Source organism: Bos grunniens, chromosome 21 (genome assembly GCF_055505025.1).
Source record: "Bos grunniens cultivar Pamir isolate PY7600 chromosome 21, Bosgru_T2T1.0, whole genome shotgun sequence".
NCBI classification, from domain to species: domain Eukaryota; kingdom Metazoa; phylum Chordata; class Mammalia; order Artiodactyla; family Bovidae; genus Bos; species Bos grunniens.
Window position 1 is genome coordinate 20,734,884 of NC_141185.1, and position 21,676 is coordinate 20,756,559.

Genomic DNA, 21,676 nt, shown 5'->3' on the forward strand with positions numbered 1-21,676 from the left:
GGCAGATTATTATTACTGATCTGCTGATTCCTGAATGACTGATTTAAGATTCCATTTCTGGAAGAACCAAAACTGTAATTAAGCTAACTCTCAACTTGGTGAAGTGAGGCTTAACATAAGCAACTCCATTTTGGACCTGTGATCTTATTTTTAACATGCTTTAAAATTTGGGGGCCTATTCTTATTACTCCTGTTTCTGGAGTTTGGATTTAGTTTTGAATTACCTTTTAACTGAAAGGTGTTCCAAGTGACTTTCAGAAGGACATGATATATAAATATCACTCTGACATTTATTTTGATCAGCAACGATTAATACATATATGACCAGGAAGTATCTTTTGAACATATACATTTAAGTACTACAAAGTTCCCCGAGGACTCAACAGTAAAGACTTCACCTGCAACACATAAGACATGGGTTTGATTACTGGGTCAGGAAGATCCCTTGGAGGAGGAATTGGCAACCTACTCCAGTATTCTTGCCTGAAAAATCCCATGGACAGAAGATGTAGAAGGCGACAATCCATGGAATCACAAAGAGTTGGACATGATTGTGCTTGACTACAAAGTTAAACTATCTTGTTCTAACTTGGGGTCTTACATGTACTAAGAGATTGTACTGATCTTTGATGATTGAGTTATTGTACTCCTCTAAGTACTTAAGGACTCATTCTTGTATTTAGACATATCTGGATTCAAATACATGTGCTACATCAAAATAGCTGTGTACTTTGAGAAAAGATATTCAACTTATGATTTAGTTTCTTCATCTGTACTCAAGCAACTTGTAGCCACCGAATAAGGCTACTATAAAAATCATACATGGTAACAAATGCAGAGCCTAGCACTCTAGACAGTAGTGAGAACTCAGTTAAGTCAACTATGAGTTGCTCTTATTTCTGTCATCGAGAAAAACAGGAGAAAAGAGGTTGAGAAAACTTGCCTGTTCAGGCTTTAACAATAGATACTATAAAATCAAAAACATAACTATAAGACAGGAAATATCTTGGGTTTCCCAGTCGATACTGTAGTTCTGTAAACCACCTGAGTTTGTTTGAATCTCCTGCTATCTGTGTCCTAGTTTGCAAACTGGGGAGGAAATAAAGATTATTGTGGGAATTCAGTTGATAGCTACAGAAAAACTATCCTGATGCTTGGCACACAGTAGGTGCTGAGAGCATGATAGCTACAGTTGTCACCTGTCAGGAAAGATGTCTTCCCCCCAAAGTTAGGGGAAATATGGCTAGAAAATATCTAGATTAAAATGTAAATGTGAGGTCTTAATTATTTAAATGTTGAGTGGAAGTCAATTATATTGCCATTAAAATGCCAATGTGCATTGCCTTCCTGCAGGGGCATATTACTAAAAGAAATGGGCTGCAGAGTGTAGTGAGCAGCAGTATGATGACAGGAATGAGGCCAAAGAGTAGGAGTGCTATGCTAAGTCACTTCAGTCGTTTCCGACTCTGTGCGACCCCATAGACGGCAGCCCACCAGGCTCCCCCATCCCTGGGATTCTCCAGGCAAGAACACTGGAGTGGGCTGCCACTTCCTGTACTAAGCTGGTGCATGTTTTGAAAAGAAAGAAAAAGTGAAAGTAGAAGCTACCCAAGAGGTGCCCCAAAAACTTGGGAATGGACAGCGATAGAGAGGGAGAGAGAATGTGTCCTCCTACAGGGAATTATCTCCTCCAGGTATGCCAGGAGGTGTTGGCTGACTTAAGGGGAGGGCAAGAAGTCAGCCTGGTCGTCACCATGATCCAAAGATAAATTAGAACCATGGCCAAGAAAGTTTCAGTTCACCAGACAAAGTAGTTTTAAGGTGAAATATTGTTAGTTTCTGACAGATGCCATAACAAATTACCACAAACATGGAGACTATTAAAACAAGAGAAATTTATTCTGATGGTTTTGGACATGAGAAATGCAAAATTACAGTGTCAGCAGAGTTGCACTATCTCTGGAGACTTTAGGGGAGAATCCTTCCTTGGCTATTTCAGCTCCTTGTGGGTGTTGATATCCCTTGACTTCTGGCCTCATCCCTCCAAACTCTGTTTCTGTCTTCACAGTGCTTTCTGCTCTGTCCCTGTCTTCTCTTCTGTCTCTTATAGAGACTTACGTAAATGGATCTAGGGGTCCATCTGAGTAATCAAGATAACCTCATCTCCAGATCCTTTAAAGACTCTTTTTCCAAATAAAAGACTATTCACAGGTTCTAGGGATTTGGATATGGACATATGTGTTGGAGAGCCAGAATTTAAACTGCTATACTCCATCCTCTGAGTCCCAAACCCATGTCTGTCCCATGCAAAAAAATGCACTCAGTGCATTCTCATATCCCCCACCCCACCTATTACAGCATCAACTGTAAGTACAAAATTGCATCTAAATATGGTAACATCATGGCATCTGGTCCCATCACTTCATGGTAAATAGATGGGGAAACAGTAACAAACTATATTTTGGGGGCTCCAAAATTACTGCAGATGGTGACTGCAGCTATGAAATTAAAACATGCTTGCCCCTTGGAAGAAAAGTTATGACCAACCTAGACAGCATATTAAAAAGCAGAGACGTTACTTTACCAACAAAGGTCTATCCAGTCAAAGCATTTTCCAGTGCTCATGTATGGATGTGAGAGTTGGACTATAAAGAAAGCTGAGCGCCAAAGAATTGATGTTTTTGAACTGTGGTGTTGGAGAAGACTCTTGAGAGCCCCTTGGACAGCAAGGAGATCCAACCAGTCCATCCTAAAGGAAATCAATCCTGAATATTCATTGAAAGGACTGATGTTGATGCTGAAACTTCAATACTTTGGCCACCTGATGCAAAGAACTGACTCACTGGAAAGGACCCTGATTCCGGGAAAGATTGAAGGCAGGAGGAGAGGGGACGACAGAGGATGAGATGGTTAGATGGCATCACTGACTCAGTGGACATGAGTTTGAGTGAACTCCAGGAGTTGGTGATGAACAGGGAGGCCGAGAGTGCTGCAGTCCATGGGGTCCCAAAGAGTTGGACACGACTGAGTGAATGAACTGAACTGAACAGATGATAAGTTCAGAAGTCCCAAATCTCATCATCTAAACTAAGTATAGGTGAGTCTCTCAGACTCTGTGATTTATCCTGAGGGAAAATCCTCCTCCAACAGCGGATTTGTGAAACTTAAAAGCAAGTTACCTGCTTTCAAAATACAATGATAGAAAAGACATAGGAAAAGAGTGTTAGATATTTCCATTCAAGCAAGGAGAAACTGAGAGGAATAAAGGGGTTACTTATTCCCCCCAAAATGTGAAATGCAACAGGGGAAATTTCATGAGGTTTCAAGGCCTAAAAATAATCCCTCAAGGTCCTACCTGGCATCCATTCAAAGCCTACAATTTTGCCCTTTGGGCCTACAGCTTCTAGGTAGGCCTCTATGGCAGCTATGTAGATGTCTGCTGCCTGAAGCTTTGTAGGCCTCTGCCTGTAGGATCACCACTCTGCCCTTGTAGTCACACTCCTTTTTCTTGAAGGGTCCCACAATGTTTGCAGACAAGTAGCTCTATCAGCTCATTCCTTGCCTGTCAAGTCCTGGGGTGGCGGATGGAGTGGTTGGGGGGGTGGGGTGCGGTCCAATGTCTTTCTTTCATTTTATCCTGTCCCATTTTATCCCTTTTAGTCCAGGCCTGTAATGCGTCTGCTGATATACTACTCTCATAAAGCTGGTGGATCTCCTGTGTATATCAAGGGAATTCTTATCATTAGGAATGGAGCCTCCATAGATCTTTCCCAGACAACTCCATCTTTATTCCTAGCTTCTGCTGAGACTGCTGTGTGAATCCACATGCAATCTCTTCAAGCAAAATGTTGTCCAGCCCACCTCTGCTTCCTCTCCAGAGCCTGCTTTCTTAACAGTGAAACTCCCAACATCAGCAATTTTTGTAACCTGGATAGGCTACAAACTTCTCAAAACATCAAGTGCTGGTTTCTCTTGCCTTCACAGTTCCTTCCTTAATTTATCTCTTGCATTGTACTATAATGAGAAAAAAGAATCCAGGCCACATATTCAACTGTTGACTTGGAAATCTCCTCAGCTAAATACCTGAGGCCTTCACTTATAAGGTCTATTTTCAGCCTATACAACAAGAATCATGCTTGCTCTATTTTAGAATAAAATGTTCTTCACTGTCTTCTGAGTCCTCACAGGAAACACCCATAACATTTATATTTCTATCAACATGCTGCTCATGACTCTATACATATATATATATATTCTCTAAGATGACAGAATTGTTCTTATTCATACTCCTCACTTCATTCCGAGCACTCACTAGAATCCAGGCTTTTTCCATCATGCACCTCAAAATTCTCCCAGCCTCTATCCATTATCTCATTTTAAAACTTCTTCCATGCTTTTAGGCATTTTCCTACAGCAACATCTACTTCCCAGGACCAAAATCTGTATTACTTTCTTATGGATGCTACAACAAACTGTCACCAATGTGATGGATTAAAGCAAAATAATTGCATACTCTCATAGCTTTGGAGGCCAAGTCCAAAGTTAAGTTTACAGCAGGAACATGCTCCCTCTGGAAGCACTGTGTGAGAATACTTCTTGCCTTGTCCAGCTTATTGTGTCTTTCAGAATTCATGTTTTCCTTAGCTGGCAGCTACATCATTCTTATTTTTGAACCATCTTCACATTGCCTCGTCCTCTTCTGTCTGTCAAATCTCCCTTGTGTGTCTGTAAGAAGTATAATTATATACATAAAAGTATACTGATTGGAGTACCCAGAAGAACCACAACCCTAAGATCAGGTCCTAAAACAAGCAACCAGAAAAAGAAAACAGGAGGGGGAAGGAGTGGGACCTATAAATGGAGCAGCAAATGCCTTTCTAAGACGGGCCACTGTTCAGCAACTGAAACACATGAGCAGTGGAGAGAGCACTGTGCTTTACTGTACCCTATCTTCATTTGATTATCTGCTGGTACCACAGACCCTATAGCACAACTGTGGGCTTCAGCTAACGTGGACATCCAACATGTGGACATCTAGAAAGGGTGAGAGGGAAAAGAGGACTGCAAAGAAGACTGAACGGAAGAAGTGTATAGAACTTGGAAGAATGCATATAATGAGACAATGCACCCACTAGCATCATGCCCTGAAACCGTGGCCAAAAAAACAAAAGCAAACAAAAAAGACAAAGTGATAAGAGATTTTCAAAGAAGTAAAGAAGGGAATCCACCTGTGTTGACATTATGTTTTCTTTTCATCAAGCTACCTTCAGTTCCTAGCTTGGCAACTTTCATAATTTTCACTTAATTATGACATTTTCACTTATGTCTGAACTGGAACTGTATCCAAACATATTATATATCCCATGAAAGCCCAATCTCCTGGCAGATTGCTATACTTCTCAGGCTCTCAAACCACTACTTCTCTCCAGGGTTTCTGAAATCAGATTTCTGTGATTCTTATACTATTATATATCTCATGCTTATCTAACCTATGACCTGTTTTTCTTTTATTGAAAGTTGGAGAATATTATTTTCTGAAAGAAAAACTAATAAACTAGAAGAGTTAACAAGAAAATTAATACTTGAATGACCTTGAATTTCATATAAATAAATGTCTTTTTAAATAAAAGAAATAGTTTTCTCCTAGGTCCCTGAAATTTCAGTCTAGGGGAGGTTTTTATGGTTAATTTATAAAGCTCCTAAAATAGACTTTACCAAGTAAGCAATAGAACACGAACTCAATTAAGGAAACAGTCATCTCCCTTAGTATGTAAAGCAAGTACATCAAAAGGCAACTCTACAGCAAGATGTAGGCACAAGGTCATATCTTTCTAACGCTAAATTAAGATAAATTTCAAAGCTCTCTCCTTAACACCTTGCTAAAGAAAATTGCATTTCTTTCTACTATATTTACTAAAGTCGCAGTGCTTCCTGCCTTTAATGACCAACCTCTTTGACCAGGCTCTGCTAAAATCTCATAAAGATGAACTTCAATTACAGGCACAGCACAGCACCAAGGTTGCATAAGCTGACTGCAAACAGCTGTTCAGGGTCCAATGCCTACATGAGGGAGCCACCTCTCTAATTTAGCTCTGTTTTAGAACTGCCTTTGATTTAACTGACCAAAGAACATTATTTTCTTTAATATCCTTCTTTTCATCATATATGTATGTATATATATATATATATATAATTTTTTTCAAAGCACATAGAAAGAAGATCAAAAGGGCTGAGGCTTCTCGTCTGTCTGAATTACCCTAAGCACATGGAATAACCTTAACTAACTGGTTTCTAATGTTTCTGCTGGCTTAGCACAAAGCCGGCACTTCCTGTCTGTAGAAGCAGTCCCACAGCGCCTGAACAAAGTGAATGGATATCCTGGTGGGTATTTTATCCACTGAACACTTAACAAGATTCATCAGTTTTCAAGGATCTTATGTGCTGCACAAGGTTAAGATAGATGTCATTTTAGAAGTAGACTCAGATTCTAAAAAGCCTCTGAGTATAGAATCAAAGGTCTTTGAGTCATTATAGTTAAACACACAAACAAACATCCTGAGCCAATAAACATGCTAAAAATCTGTCATATTTGCTATCAGTTTAAATCTGCTGGATTATCTCAAATATGTCCCAGCGTTGCTTGCCTGTTACTGACCTGGTGTTTTAGACTTAACTCTTTTTGGTTCACCTTTCACCCTGTTCCAGTAGCCCCTGCAACACAGATCTTACCAAGTCCTTCCACTAACATCTTCACACCATTCACTTTTAAAGCACCACTCAAGTAAAAATAACACAAAGCTACCACCAATAAAAAAAAAAAAAAATGATAAATTATAAACAGTGACAGGGTAACAGAGGCACTCAGGAGATCCATTTTGAAATATCCTTAGGTACAATTTTTAAACGTATCTTTTTTTAAACTTAGTTATCATAATTCAGTTTTCTAATAGTTTGTATCAGAATAAATTCAAGTGTCCTGCTGCCAGCCTGCCTTCTCATATCAACCTGTATTCCTTTGGGTGCTGTTTCCACTGAAGTCGACCCATCTCACACAAAAACACACTTCAAGTGTTTTTATTTTAAGTGCTCCTTTACTGCAGAGAAAAAATTTGTATTGAACTACCTAGATTTTCCAAATATATTTAATAAAATGTTGACCAAGTGGATGCATTAGAGTTGTGTCATTGTTGGCCAAGAACAGTTTTGTTTTAGTGAACAGACACTGAAGAAATAGTAAAGGATTAAACTTAGTCAAGAAAACAAGGATGTTTCTGTACCCCTGTCCTATCATCTTCCTTGCTCTTAAATAATTTGAGAATCTTGTTAGGATACTGTGAAGCATATAGTTGTTTTTAGCTGAAATGCGGATAACTGTTGAAATGCAAAGACTTGAAGAAATATGTAGGTCCATCATTGCTTGATGGCAAAACAACATTATGGAGAACATCAAAATGCTCAGCTTATTGCCCTTCTATTCTTTCTTTCTATGCTTGGATTTAAATGAGTACAAGTATTTTCAGTCAAGTGTGACTGTTCTAATACACACAGAAATCAGAAAATGTATTTTTTACAACTGTTTATCAGAGTAATCATTGTAACCCAAAAACTAGAGGAATTTCCTTGAACTTGTTCTCTGGATAAAGACCATGACCATATATTCATAATTCTGAATTCTTCTTGGTGATAAGACTCAAGTGATAGTTAACACATATTTCCAACACAATCTTACACTAAAATGCAGTATTATCTAAACTCCAAGTTAGATTTCACTGCTTCACAAAAAGAACATATCTTTTGAATTCATATTTAGGCAAGGCACTGTATATTTAATCAACTTTTGAGCAACAGTAAAGTTGAGAATGGAACCTTAGGCTCTAGGTCACAATTTGTATTTTGAAGATCCACTTGACAATAATTACCAAGTCCAACCAAGTAGTTCTTATAAACTTTGAGGGGATAAAGATAGTATCTAACATATTTGGCCTCTAGCAAATTGCTACAACAAACAGCAAATTGCTGAGACAAAATTCCCCCTGAAGCAGAATTCATATTCTATTCCAGGGTTTCTTCTGTGTCTACACAATGAAGTATCTTTGTGGCCTCCTAGAAAGTCACACACTGTTTCTTCAAGGGCTAAAAGACTTTTCTGAGCTGCCCCAGGAAAAGCAATGTGGCCATAATCCATTTAATTCTCCCCAAATCACAGCCTAAGAATCCTGCTTAATTGATGTGTTTACCCCTTTTGCTAACTTTCTGGATAAAATACAAATGCTTTTCAAAAAACTGAACCGCAAATCTGAAACGTAAAATCTCGAGTTATTGGTTTCTAAGTATTTAACTAATATCTTCTAATTTGTTATAAGTGTAGACAAGAGGAAATGGGAAGATTAATTACATTTCCATTACATGAAATTCTCTGAAGAATATTCAACATTTAAAACAAAGGACAAGGCTAAATAAATTTCTATAATCTAGGCAAGACTGTATTTCACAAGCAAAGCATGGAAGATATGGAATATTTTGAATATATGTTTTGGAACAGATAGCATTGACTAGGAAGTCCAAAATATGATTTAATGTCAGTGGAGTTTGTTTTGTTTTTAATTCTGTACTTCTTTACCAAGAGGGATTTTAATGTATAAATAAATATATCAATCAAGGAAAGAGCCAAAAGGCTTAATCTCTTATTCAAAAAAGACTCATTTTGCACAAAGATGACAGTTCATGCTTTCCTAAAAAATGTCCATTGAATTTACTTTTTAAAATACTGACTTTTTCCTATATTAAACAGTAATTATTGTTGTTGTTTAGTTGCTAAGTCATGTCCAACTCTTTGCAATCTCTTGGACTGTAGAGTGTCAGGCTCTTCTATCCATAGGATTTCCCAGGCAAGAATTCTGGAATGGGTTGCCATTTCCTTCTCCAGGGGATCTTCCCAACCCAGGGACTGAACCCAAGTCTCCTGCTTAGCAGGAGGATTCTTTATCACTGAGCCACCTGGGAAGCCCCTAAACAGTAATGTAGTATTCTAATTAACTTTTTGCCTGAAGTAGGAAAATAGGAGGAAAGGGGTATTGAATGAAAATCATCAGCTTGTCTCCCAGTTAAAGCAAGGATCCAACATGAGAGACCATTTCATTGTTTGTCTGAGATCTTTAAAGGAAGTGTTAAGAGAAGGTTGAGCAATCCAGTGGTGACCAAATAGATTTCAATCTAAAATAATGGTGACTATAGACAAAGATTACTATGAATAAAAAATGATGGAAATGTCAAATAAAAAGTATATAATTCCCCTTCAATAGTGAACATTTTGGAATAGCTCAGAGGAAACAGTTTAAGTCTACAAAGCTCTAATGTTTATGATAAATAAAATTTCTCATTAAAATTTAATATTATATAATTTTCCTTTTCCAAATTACTTCAACTACCTCTTCATTAATCTACCTTTGTCTTTATTTAATTTCTTGCATCACATTGGAGAAGCTTTATGGTGAAGAAAAAGGAGCAATCATTACAAACAGATGAGTTATTTTTAATTTCAGAGTTATTCTTGAATTTTCACAGAAAAAAATACATATTCAACATTTTGCCATACTTTTATAGTCCAATTGAATACTGCCTCATGCATTTCATCAAAAGATGAGCATTTAATGATACATGTCAAAGACAAATTCCTTCAGCTTAGTTAAAACTCCATCGTAACTACAATGATGCCACCAAGTGACAAAATATGTTATCTCTTAAAACCTGACATTATGAGTAGCATATCCTAAGAGCTACGGTAAAAAGTTCTACAACTTAAAGGCCAAATTTAATAAGTGAGATCCTGTTATTCATACGAGCCTATTGTCTTCCTTTAGTTCATTTTATGACTTTTTGTTTAATTCACGTCTCCAAATTCATTTGCAATGCATCTTTACCTCATTCATTCAACATTTATTAAACACTCAAACACTCAACTCTGCTAGTTATAGGAACTAAGCTCCAGAAACACAGGAATTCAGAGGACAAACACTGTCTCTGATTTCATTTTGTTTAGAGTCTCATGAATTTTTCACCAAATGATCTAATTTATAACTTACATTTTTTTTAAAGAAACAATTCTTTTTAAAGTTACAAAACCCAGTTCTGTGAAAGGTTAAGGCATCAAAAGCATCTTTGCACTCGGTTCAAGCATTTGTATATATTAAAGCACTTCTAACTGCGATCTGCAGCCTCCTGGAGAATTGCATAGCTGTTCCTTTGTCAATACTAATTAACCACTGTGTATTTTTTGTATGACTATTAAGCAATTAGAGGCACACAAAATGATGTGCTTTTTAAAAAATGGTCTGTTCCCACCTAAATGACATTTAAAAGTGGTATTGATTTCAGGAGAGTAGCAAAAATAGGTCATTTTAGCAAAGGAAATTCTGCCATAAGTGGTTCTCACTCAACACGTATCTATTATCCGACATATCAGACTAACCAAATTCAGACACTCAATGAACCCTTTTCATTGAAGTAATTCTAAACTCTGCTATTATTAGAGTCTCATTACAGGAAACTTTAAATACCACCATTAATCATCTGAAGTTTAGAAAAATAGTAGAAACAAAATAGAATCAAGGATCATGTCAACACTTTAAAGCTATAGTCATGAAAACAGTACAATACTGGCATGAAAACAGACAAGTAGACCAATGGAACAGAACTGAGGGCCCAGAAATAAGCCCAAACATATACAATCAACTAATATTTGACAAAAGAATATGCAGTGAAGAAAAGATAATCTTTTCAATAAATGGTTCTGGGATAACTGGATATTCACAAATAAAAGAACCAAACTGGACAGGTATCTTATACCATCAGAAAATTTAACTCCAAGTGGATTAAAGACTTGAACATAAGACCTGAAACCATAAAACTCCTAGAAGAAACCATAGGCAGTAAACTCCTCGCCATTGATCCTGGCGACGTTGTTTTTGCATCTGATCCCAAAAGCAAAGACAACAAAAGCAAAATTAAATAAGTAGGACAAGGTCAAACTGAAAAGCTTCTACACAGCAAAGGAAAACATCAAAATGAAAAAGCAACTTACTGAATGGAAGAAAATATTTGGAAATCATGTGTCTGGCAAGAGGTTAATACTCAAAATACATAAAGAACTCAGACAACTCAATAGCGAATAAATAACAATAACAATCAAAGAATGGACAAATAGACATTTTTTCAAAGAAGATATACAAAAGGCCAAAAGGTACATGAAAAGATGCTAAACATCACTGATCATTAGGGAAATGCAAATTAAAACCACAAGGAGGTGTCATCTCATTCCTGTTAGAATGGCCATCATCAAAAAGACAATGATAACTAACATTGGTGTGGATGTGGAAAAAAGGAAACCTTTGCACATTGTCAATGGGATCATTAGCTGGTACAGCCACTATGGAAAACAATAACGGAGGATCCTCAAAAAATTAATGTGGAACTACATATGGTCCAGCAATTCTACTTCTGGAACTATATCAAAAGGAAACAAAAACACTAACTTGAAAAGATATCTGAACCCCCATGTTCATAGAAGCATTATTTACAATAGCCTAAATATGGAAACAATCTAAGTGACCACCGATGAATGAGTGGATAAAGAAGATGTGTACACACAAACACAATGGAATATTATTCAACCATTTTTAAAAAAGCAAAGAAATTACCTTATTTGTGAAAACATAGGTGGGCACTGAAGGCACAATGATAAATGAAAAATGTCAGACAAAGAAAGACAAATACCATATAATCTCACATAAGGAATTAAAAAAAAAAACTTATAGAAAAACAGATCAGCCAGGCTTGTGGTTACCAAAAACAAGGTCAAGGCAGAAAGATGGGAGATAGGAAATTGGTGGAAGATGGTAAACATATGTACACTTTCAATGATAATTAACTAAGTACTAGGAATGTAATATGGAGAAGGCAATGGCACCCCACTCCAGTACTCTTGCCTGGAAAATCCCATGGATGGAGGAGCCTGGTGGGCTACAGTCCATGGGGTCACTAAGAGTTGGACACAACTGAGCGACTTCACTTTCACTTTTCACTTTCATGCATTGGAGGAGGAAATGGCAACCCACTCCAGTGTTTTTGCCTGGAGAATCCCAGGGACGGGGGAACCTGTTGGGCTGCCGTCTATGGGGTCGCACAGAGTCGGACACGACTGAAGCGACTTAGCAGCAGCAGCAGTAGGAATGTAATATATACAATGATGTCTACAGGTCTCATCACAACTAAAAATTTTTCTTCCTATTGTTTTTACTTTATCCATTGAGAACATGGATGTTAACTGAACCTGTTGTGGTATTCATTTCATAATATATGTAAATCAAACCTTAAATTTGTATGCTGTACCCCTTAAATTTATGCACTGTGTGACAATTATTCCTTAGGACAAAAAGGATCAAGCCAAAACACATTCACCTTAAAACTCATGACCTTGAGTCATATGGGTGAGGTATTCTCTGTCAATCAAGTCCTAGAAATCTTCCTGAAAATATTTTCGAATTAATACCCAATAATAAAATGGTTAGAGAAGAAGCAAAAAAAAAAAAAAAAAAGAAATTACTGCATTACAGTTACAAAATTAAATGCTATGAATAAACAGAAAGATACTAGGACAAGAAACTTACACTTCATTTTCTAAGCTATCTCCTAGATCAGGGGTCCCCAACCTCTAGGATCTAATACCCGATAATGTAATGTAGCTAATGTAATAATAATAGAAATAAAGTGCACAATAAGTGTAATGCATTTGAATCATCCCAAAAGCATCTGCTAGCACTGGTCCATGGAACAGTGCTGTCTTCCACAAAATTGATCCCTGGTACCAAAACAGTTGGGTATCACTGCCCTAGATTACTGGAAAACTTGTCTTTTCATCAAGATGCCATGTCCTACATATCTCCGGAGGCTAGGAGTATATTTTAGAGAGAAAAGACTTCCCCAAACAACTGAGGTTTTACCAAATCTATATGCAAATTAAGTTATACAAACAACAAACATATCTATATATACTTTTGCCTACCCAGGTAACTAAATAATGAAATAGCCTCCTTTCCGGCTCCCTTTTTTTGCATCATTGTTGCAACAGTTCTTTTAGTCATTTATGATTAAAACCAGGGAACCAGCCTTGAGCTCTGCTTCTTTACCATCTAGATTTAATCTGAGTTATTTTTATTTACCCTGGAATTGTTTGAGAAGTAAATTGGTAAAAGCATAAGCTATGGAGCCACGCTACCCAGGTTCCAATTCTCTCCACACTGCTTTTACCTGTGTACTTCGAGTGATGTCACTGCCTGCTTCAGTCTCCTCGTCTATAAAGTGAGGATAGGATCATTTACCTCATAGAGTTGTGAGGATTCAGTGAGTGAAAATGACAGAAGTGCTCAGAACCGTGCCTACCACCCAAAAGATCTGTAAAAACATCGGCTCAGACGACTATTCCTTAGATTTCTTCTCCTTAATCTTGCTCACCACTCCCAGCCCCAAGTTCATCTGTCACATCTCATGTTTATATCAGTCTGCAATTTGTTTCTCCCTAAAGTCAGTGTCTTCCCCTTCCATTAGAACCGGAGTGGACCCTAGTGCCAGGTAACTCTAGCTAAATTATTACTTGTAATCATATTGCTTAAAGAATCTCAATAGTATCTCCAAGCTAAATGATTATTTGTAACCATATTGCTTGAAATTCTCAATATTAACTCCAAGTAGTCCTTATTTTCACAAACTGTCCCTCTATCTTATTAGTACTTGGTGAAATCTAAGTTAGCCTTTTACACAATAATTCCAAAGTGAAGAGAGAATGTTAAAATAGAATCTCCAGGAAACTTCAGTTAAACTATACAGACACTCTCTTCTTCCATGAAGAAATTTATGGGACTAATAGCTTGTCTGCTGCCTTGGTATGGACCCAGAGTTCAAGCACAGACGAAGATTAGACACTGATTTCACACTTTTGATAGAAAAATGAAGAATTCAGAACCCAACTATAAACTTAAGATAAGCTTCAAAACCAGAAATAATAGATCAAAGATGCTGGAAGAGAATTCTAGCATGAAACGAAGGAGCATGGACACACAGATTGCTCATCAATTCCAGGACCACTTCCACTGCATCCGCAGGCAGGTGGAAGGCCATCCCCACTATCAGCTCTACCACTGCCAGCACTACACAAAGGAATTGCTCCTCATCCTTTAACTCCTTTAACCTCTACTAAATAGTAGACCATATCAGCCACCCAACTGAATAGCACCTCTTGTTCAATTTTTATCTCTCCACGTCATCTTTTATCCTGTGTATATACATTTTACTTTTCCCCATGTCATCTTTTCCCTCTGTACATTTTACCTTTCCCCACTAAGTCTGCAAGCTCTTCAGTAGCAGAACTTTCTGCTTTTGCAATTTCTCCAACCACAGTTAGCAGAATCCTAAGGAAATAGATCAACCCTGAATATTCACTGGAAGGACCAATGCTGAAGCTCTAATACTTTGGCCACCTCATGTGAACAGCAAACTCATTGGAAAAGACCCTGATTCTGGGAAAGATTGAAGGCAGAGGGAGAAGAGGGCAACAGAGAATGAGATGGTTGGACAGCATCACTGATTCTGTGGACATGAACTTGGGCAAATGCTGGGAGATGGTGAGGGACAGGGAAGCCTGGCGTGCTGCAGGCCACGGGGTCACAAAGAGTCAGACATGTTTCAGCAACTGAACAACAATACAAGTAAATAAAAGACCTGGAATTCATTAGGTATGTAGCAAATGAAATTCTGTATGTGATGTACATTAATATCACATAAATATCAAGTTGAAAGTATAAGGTTACTATTTTTTGATTACCAATCAATGTTATTGCTATTTTTCCCTCAGTGTTTTACTGCTCCTGCTTCCTTGCTCTTGACTTCAAGTATGGAAAACTAAAAACTTGCTTAACAGGTTTGTTAGATCTTATTTTCCCCAAATCTTAAACTCTTAAAGGGATATAGTTATTTCAAGAGTTTGGGATGCATATATCGCCGGGATTCAGGAATGTATTTATTTTACATAAAACAAACTTGGGTGAGAAATTCTCAACACTGTAGGACTAAAAGAAGAAATACCTCTAGTTCTTCTGAGAGAAAGAAGGAGGAAAGGAGATAGGATCAGAGACGTCTGTGGGTACAAAAAGGAACCTTTTGCTGAGACAGCTAAGTAGAACTTCAAGATCAGACCCAAGAAAGAAAATGGCTGCATTACAGGCAGATGGCACCAATGACACACTCACAGTGTCTCGTGTCCTATGATTTGCATAGAAGTTGCAGAGACAGTGACCCAACATAAAGGGCCAAAGCAAGCAGAGTAATGGTAACATGGGTGCATATGGGAGCTAAAGATCAAGAAATGTCTTCCTGTAGTCTTGGCCACTGGTAACAGCATTTAGACGTCGCAAGCAAGGAATGAAAATCCAGAATAGAAGAATTTCTACCCTGGTAGAAAGAGGGCTATAGTTAAGATGTCAAGGTTTGCTGGTTTGTTTGTTTTAGAAAAAATGAGATTATATTTCTTACATCTCTGAATTTTGGAGCTGAGATTCAAGCCCACTCCGTAAGATTTATAGCTGTAGTTGTGCAACATGCCATCATTTGTCAAGACATTAAATAAGTATCAAGCAAGGTTTGAGCATTACCTCATTTGATGCCTACTGGAAACTATGAAGAAATTGTTATTTAGCCATTTTACAAGTGAGGTAACAGACTCAAGATATTAAGCAACATACTCATCATTATTTTTAAATGGCAGAGCTTGGATGCAAACCTGTTTTTGCTTTTCTCTAGAATCTAAGCTCTTCACCACCACCCCTCTCTACCTCAGATTCCATTATCTATTACTGATGAAAATGAAATACTTCTCCATTGTTCACCTAGACACAGTCATTAATTCTCACCTAAAATGAATAGCCTACTTTTATGGAAGTACCATGACTGTTATTAGTGGATTTGTATCTAGAAGACAGAATATTCTGATGGAAATTACAGAAAAAATAAAGGCCTAATTAAACCCTAAACATCCATGTAAATGTGTTCCGAAGAATTTGACATAAATAGTAAGCTTAAATTGACTCCTTGGGTTGATGCAATATTAAAATGCTACTTATAAAATGTTTTTAAATTACTATTTAAAGACAAAAATCACTTTTGTTTGAAAGTATGAGCTAAGAAGCTATTATATAATTCATTCCTTATGACAATATTATGGAGTGGGTATTATTATCCACAGTATGTATGGAAACTTGGATATGAAGTTCAAATGAGGATCAGAATAAAAGCCTTATGTAGGTACTATATTTGAGCAAAATTTTATAATGACTATAAGTGGTTTCTCAGATAGCTCAGTGGTAAAGAATATGCCTACCAATGCAGGAGATAAGGGTCTGGTCCTTGGATCGGGAAGATCCCCTGGAGGAGGAAACAGCAACCCACTCCAGTATCCTTGCCTGAAAAATCCCATGGACAGAGAAGCCTTGGAAGTTACAGCTTATTGGGTCACAGAGTTAGACATGACTGAGTGACTGAGCACACAGTATAAAGTATCTAAATAACAAAATATATATATTTCAGTATTAATGGAGAAATATATAAGACATGCATCCTCTCCTACAGAACATTTTTCTTGTCTAACATTTCAAAAAAAGTTATGTAAAACAGATATAGAACATCTGGACATTTTACTAAAGCATAAAAACATTTAAACTACTGTACTTAGAAAAACTCAAGTTGTTGTTGTCTCTTAACTGGTATTATAATCAGAGATTCTTAATATAAGCCAAACAGGCCATAGGGTGGCATTCCACATTCCATCTCCTGTGTCTCCTACGTGGAGACTGGTGGGCTCTTTACCACTAGTGCCACCTGGGAAGCCCGCTTTTACATTTCCCGCAAGCCAATTGTGATTTTTTTTTTAGGGCTAATTCATAGAAAAAGGTAGGTATATTAATTTATCTCACCTTATCTCAACAAAAGCCTATGTGAAGTATTCAGTGAACAGGCATTCTTTGAACTGTAAATCAAACTAAACCACTTGTACTCTTTCTCCCTAAGAAGCCCCACTGAATCAGATGATTCAAAGATGAACTAGTCTGTCTTCCTTTAAGAGGCAAGCATTTCCTCCTATAATATTCTTGTGAGTGCATGCTGAGTCACTTCAGTCGTGTCCTTCTCTTTGCAACCCCGTGGACTTTAGCCCGCCAGGCTCCTCTGTCCATGAGATTCTCCAGGCAAGAAAACTAGAGTGCGTTGCCATGCCCTCCTCCAGGGGATCTTCCCCACCCAGGGATGGAACCTGTCACTCATGTCCCCTGCATTGGCAGGCGGGTTCTTTACCACTAGCACCACCTAGGCAGCCCAGATAATATTCTTACCAAAGCTCAATTCACTCTCTTCCAAAATACTGCCTATGATGAGAGCTCATAGCCTATCAGGATGCAAAAGTTATCATTCATTCTTCTTCCTGTTGTAAAGAGAATCACCTTACCCTAACTGTAAGGTACAGTGAGAACTCTAGAAAGCAGGGCCTGGTTCTGCATCCACAGCTCCTTACTAAACACATGTATACCTGTGGCGGATTCATTTTGATATTTGGCGAAACTAATACAATTTTGTAAAGTTTAAAAATAAAATAAAATTGTAGTTGAAAAAAAAAAAGAAGCACTGGATAAATGTTTATTGGACAAAAGAACAAACAGCAGAGGGCCCCTTTCCCTCCTCAAGAGCCACACAGAATAAACTTATTATTCTTCTATGTAACTCTTAATACATACATACATACATACATACATAAATAACTCTTTATGTAATTGAAGAGAAAACTCTAAATCTCCACCTTGTCTTTTAAATCTGGTTAGACTTCATTGGAGAATGACTCTCAACTCTTAAAAGTTAAATTTTCTCAGGGGTTCCTCCTCCCTCTAAGCATCAGTGTTAAAGAACTGATTTGTGGGCAAGCAATTCAGTGCCCTAATGTAAACAAGAAATATGTTTACATTAAATTGTTTTCTACTCTGAATGATTACACCTCTTTTCAATTTGTTCTTTAACTAATTCAAGAAGTTATTAATTCAGGTTTATATGCATGTTACATATACTGGAGAATCAAAAAGCATATGCTTATACATAAAAAGTAAATAAATATATAAATACACTAGTCTTGCATACATATTATATACATATATTCAATATATATGACATATTACATACCATGTTATATTAAACATCATAGAAATCTACAAAATTATAAAATGTGTGTGTTGTCCAAAGGAAACAATTATCTCAATTATGTTGACAAAAAATAAAAATTTTGAATGACTGAAAGTCAGACTCCAAATAGTTACAGTAAACTCTAACCTAGTACCTTTAACTGATAATGAATATATCAAGTTAGATCTTTTTCAAAGTGAATTTTAGAATTATTTAAGATATTGACTTTATAGACAAAAACAGGGCTCACCAGTGCTCACTGACATCAAGTGTTAAAATTACTTAGTAACAGAACTGGAGCTCAACTCTAAGTCTCCTGACTTCTTGGCCATTAGAATTCCTGCTTGACTATTAAATGATTACTGGAACAAATATTTTTGTAGATTAAAATTCAGTGAGTTGAAAATGTGGCAAACCAGATGACTAGTTGTGAGAGGAAGGAGCAACTGAGAAATGTTATTTATTCATCCTACTTAATGCCCAAATCAAGGAAACAGGAGAGAGAGAGTGCAGTGTGGCGCTTACAGCAATCATCTCTAACAAGCCCCCATTTGTCTTACCAAAGTGAGATGAAGCACTTTACACAATCATACTATGGAAAGAAGAATTTCTCACCTGCAGATGATAATACAAGAACAGCGATAACAGAAAAAAAAAAAGCTATGTTGTGAACATCTGTAAGAGGAAAACACTCAGAAGCAGTGTATTAATCAATACCAATTGGATACAGTGAGCTGGTAACGCATACTTTATTTAACCACTTAACATTTGACTCCAACCACACAGATCCTTACTGTTAAATAAACTTGGAACACTGCACAGCTCATAAATATAATATTTCCTTGCATGTGCAGTAGACTGTTTTAATCTAATACATTTGCAGGCAACAATCCTTCACATTTTGCTATTGCTTGTTACAAGCCAATTCCAGGGCATCCATATTCAGCAGTTAAAAGGGAGAGCAAAATATGGGCTATTCTAATACCATTCAAGACAGTCAAGAAAATGTCAACGCTTCTTTGTAAATGAGAACTGGGGAAGTTTGCCTGAACTGCTGATTGTGTCATTTTACAGTTTATAATGGAAAAAAAAAAAAGACCCTCATTCACATTCCTGAAGTCCCAGCTTCAACCTCTTTATATATACCCAGGGATTCCCTGCAAACTTGTGATGTGTGGGAGTGGAGAAGGGATAGGAGAAGAGATGGGCATGCTGTTGAGAAAGGAAACAGTTCAGAGCACTGCGTGTATGAGAGGCAAGTGGCTACTAAGCATTTTGGGCTATGTCTGAAGTGCGATCACTCAACTAAGTACTAGAAGTGAGGATAATCATGTGCCATGTCCTCTAGTTAATGGAAAACTCTCCTTCCAAACTTTAGTCCTTGGGGTAGAACCTGTTTTTATTTCTGAATTATGCCATCTTATGTAATGTTGTCCCAGGGCAGGGGTCAGTATAGGTTTCTGATTCCAGGTTGCTGGCTTGGTGAAACTCAGGTAGAAGTAGCAGGGGTTGATTCTTCTCCCAAAGTAGGAGGATTTTGGAGAGATGGCACCACTCTTGCTGGTAAAACTAACTTGAAATCTCTGTGACCTAAAGATTGAGCCTAGTCACCTAGTCTTGCTGATATAGAGTACATTTCTAGATACATGAATTCTTCAGAAAAGGTATTCATCATTAGCATAGTTTGCCAAGGCCTTTCCTCATGGCTCCAACAGTAAAGAATCTGCCTTCAATGCAGGAGACCCAGGTTTGATCGCTAGGTGGGAAGATCTCCTAGAGAAGGGAATGACTACCCACTTTAGTACTCTTGCCTGGAGAATCCTATGGACAGAGGAGCCCAACTTATATGCAGAACATACCATGTGAAATGCCGGGCTGGATGAGTCACAAGCTGGAATCAAGGTTGCCAGCAGAAATATCAACAACCTCAGATATGCAGATGGTACCACTTTAATGGCAGAAAGCGAAGAGGAACTAAAGAGCCTCTTGATGAAGGTGAAAGAGGAGAGCAAACAGCTGGCTTAAAACTCAACATCCAAAAAACTAAGATCACGGCATCCAGTCCCATCACTTCATGGCAAATAGAAGGGGGAATAGACAGATTTTATTTTCTTGGAATCTAAAATCACTGTGGACATTGACTACAACCATGAAATTAAAATACACTTGCTCCTTGGAAGGAAAGCTATAATAAACCTAGACAGTGTATTAAAAAGCAGAGATATCACTTTGCCAACAAAGGACTATATAATCAAAGCTATGGTTTTTCCAGTAGTCATGTACAAATGTGAGTGTTGGACCATAAAGAAGGCTCAGTGCTGAAGAATTGATCCTTTTGAATTGTGGTGTTGAAGAAGACACTTAAGAGTCCCTTGGACTGCAAGGAAATCAAACCAGTCAAACCTTAAGGAAGTCAGTCCTGACTATTCATTGGAAGGACTGATGCTGAAGCTGAAGCTCTAATACTTCAGCCATCTGATGATGTGAAGAGCCAACTCATTGGAAAAGACCCTGATGCTGGGAAAGATTGAGGGCAGGAAGAGAAGAGAATGAGATGGTTGGATGTCACTGACTCAATGGACATGAGTTGGAGCAAGCACCGGGAGATAATGAAGGACAGGAAACCTGACGTGGTGCAGTCCATGGTGTCAGAAAGAGTCAGGCATGACTTAGTGACTGAACGACAGCAATAGTTTGCCAAATCATTCTGCTCCTGCTGCCTTCTGAGCACATGGTATGATGACATTTCCTGCCTCTGTTGTTATTTGGAGCACCACGTGACTAGTTTGGGTCAGTGGGTGGGAGGAGTGACATGTGTCATCTCTAGGGAAGAGCATTTAATTGCCAGTGTGCCACCCTCAGAGCTCTATTTCACTCTTTCAAGATGACCAGTAATGCTAGTGAGAAGGCAGACATATACAGAGACTAAAGGGGAAATTTTATTTTATTTTATTGTTTTGAGACTTGAGGACAGTCTCAGGTGAGCCACTGCTGTGTGGCTTCACTTTCCTTACTGATGCTGAGGGAAATTTTTCTATATATATTAAACTCAGTTGACAATGTTCCATATCTTACAATACCTTTATTCCAAGAGACCGATTCTTTCAGCTCACACTCTCAGCCACGTCCTAGGTTCAAGGCAACATGTAGAGGTCTGAGTCAGTAAATTTTTAGCACCTACCACCTCACAGGCTTAAGGCCACCTACTCTTCCTCATCTTAATTCTGGGCTCAGTCAGAACTAGCCTAGTCAGGACTAGGTCCAATGTTTTTCTTTGCTCTGGTAATATCATCAGAGACCCTATTTTGTTCCCTCCTATGGGGATTTGTTCAGAGACTCCTTAAACCATATTGATGGATCACCCTTCCCCACTCCTGTAAGAGATCTATAAGACATAGAAAAGCTAGTT

General features: G+C 37.8%; 1 long non-coding RNA gene across 12 annotated transcripts in view; it reads right to left on the minus strand.

The window, feature by feature from the left end:
* Positions 1-21,676, minus strand: part of LOC147349204 (uncharacterized) — a 535,617-nt gene that overhangs the window by 222,964 nt on the left and 290,977 nt on the right. Inside the window, exon 6 of one of the 12 annotated variants that reach the window (XR_015149631.1) lies at positions 4,138-4,725. The exons of the other annotated variants lie outside the window; for them this stretch is intronic. This is a non-coding gene — a long non-coding RNA (uncharacterized LOC147349204). Of the gene's footprint in view, positions 1-4,137; positions 4,726-21,676 lie in introns of those variants that run through there. 12 annotated transcript variants of the gene reach the window in all.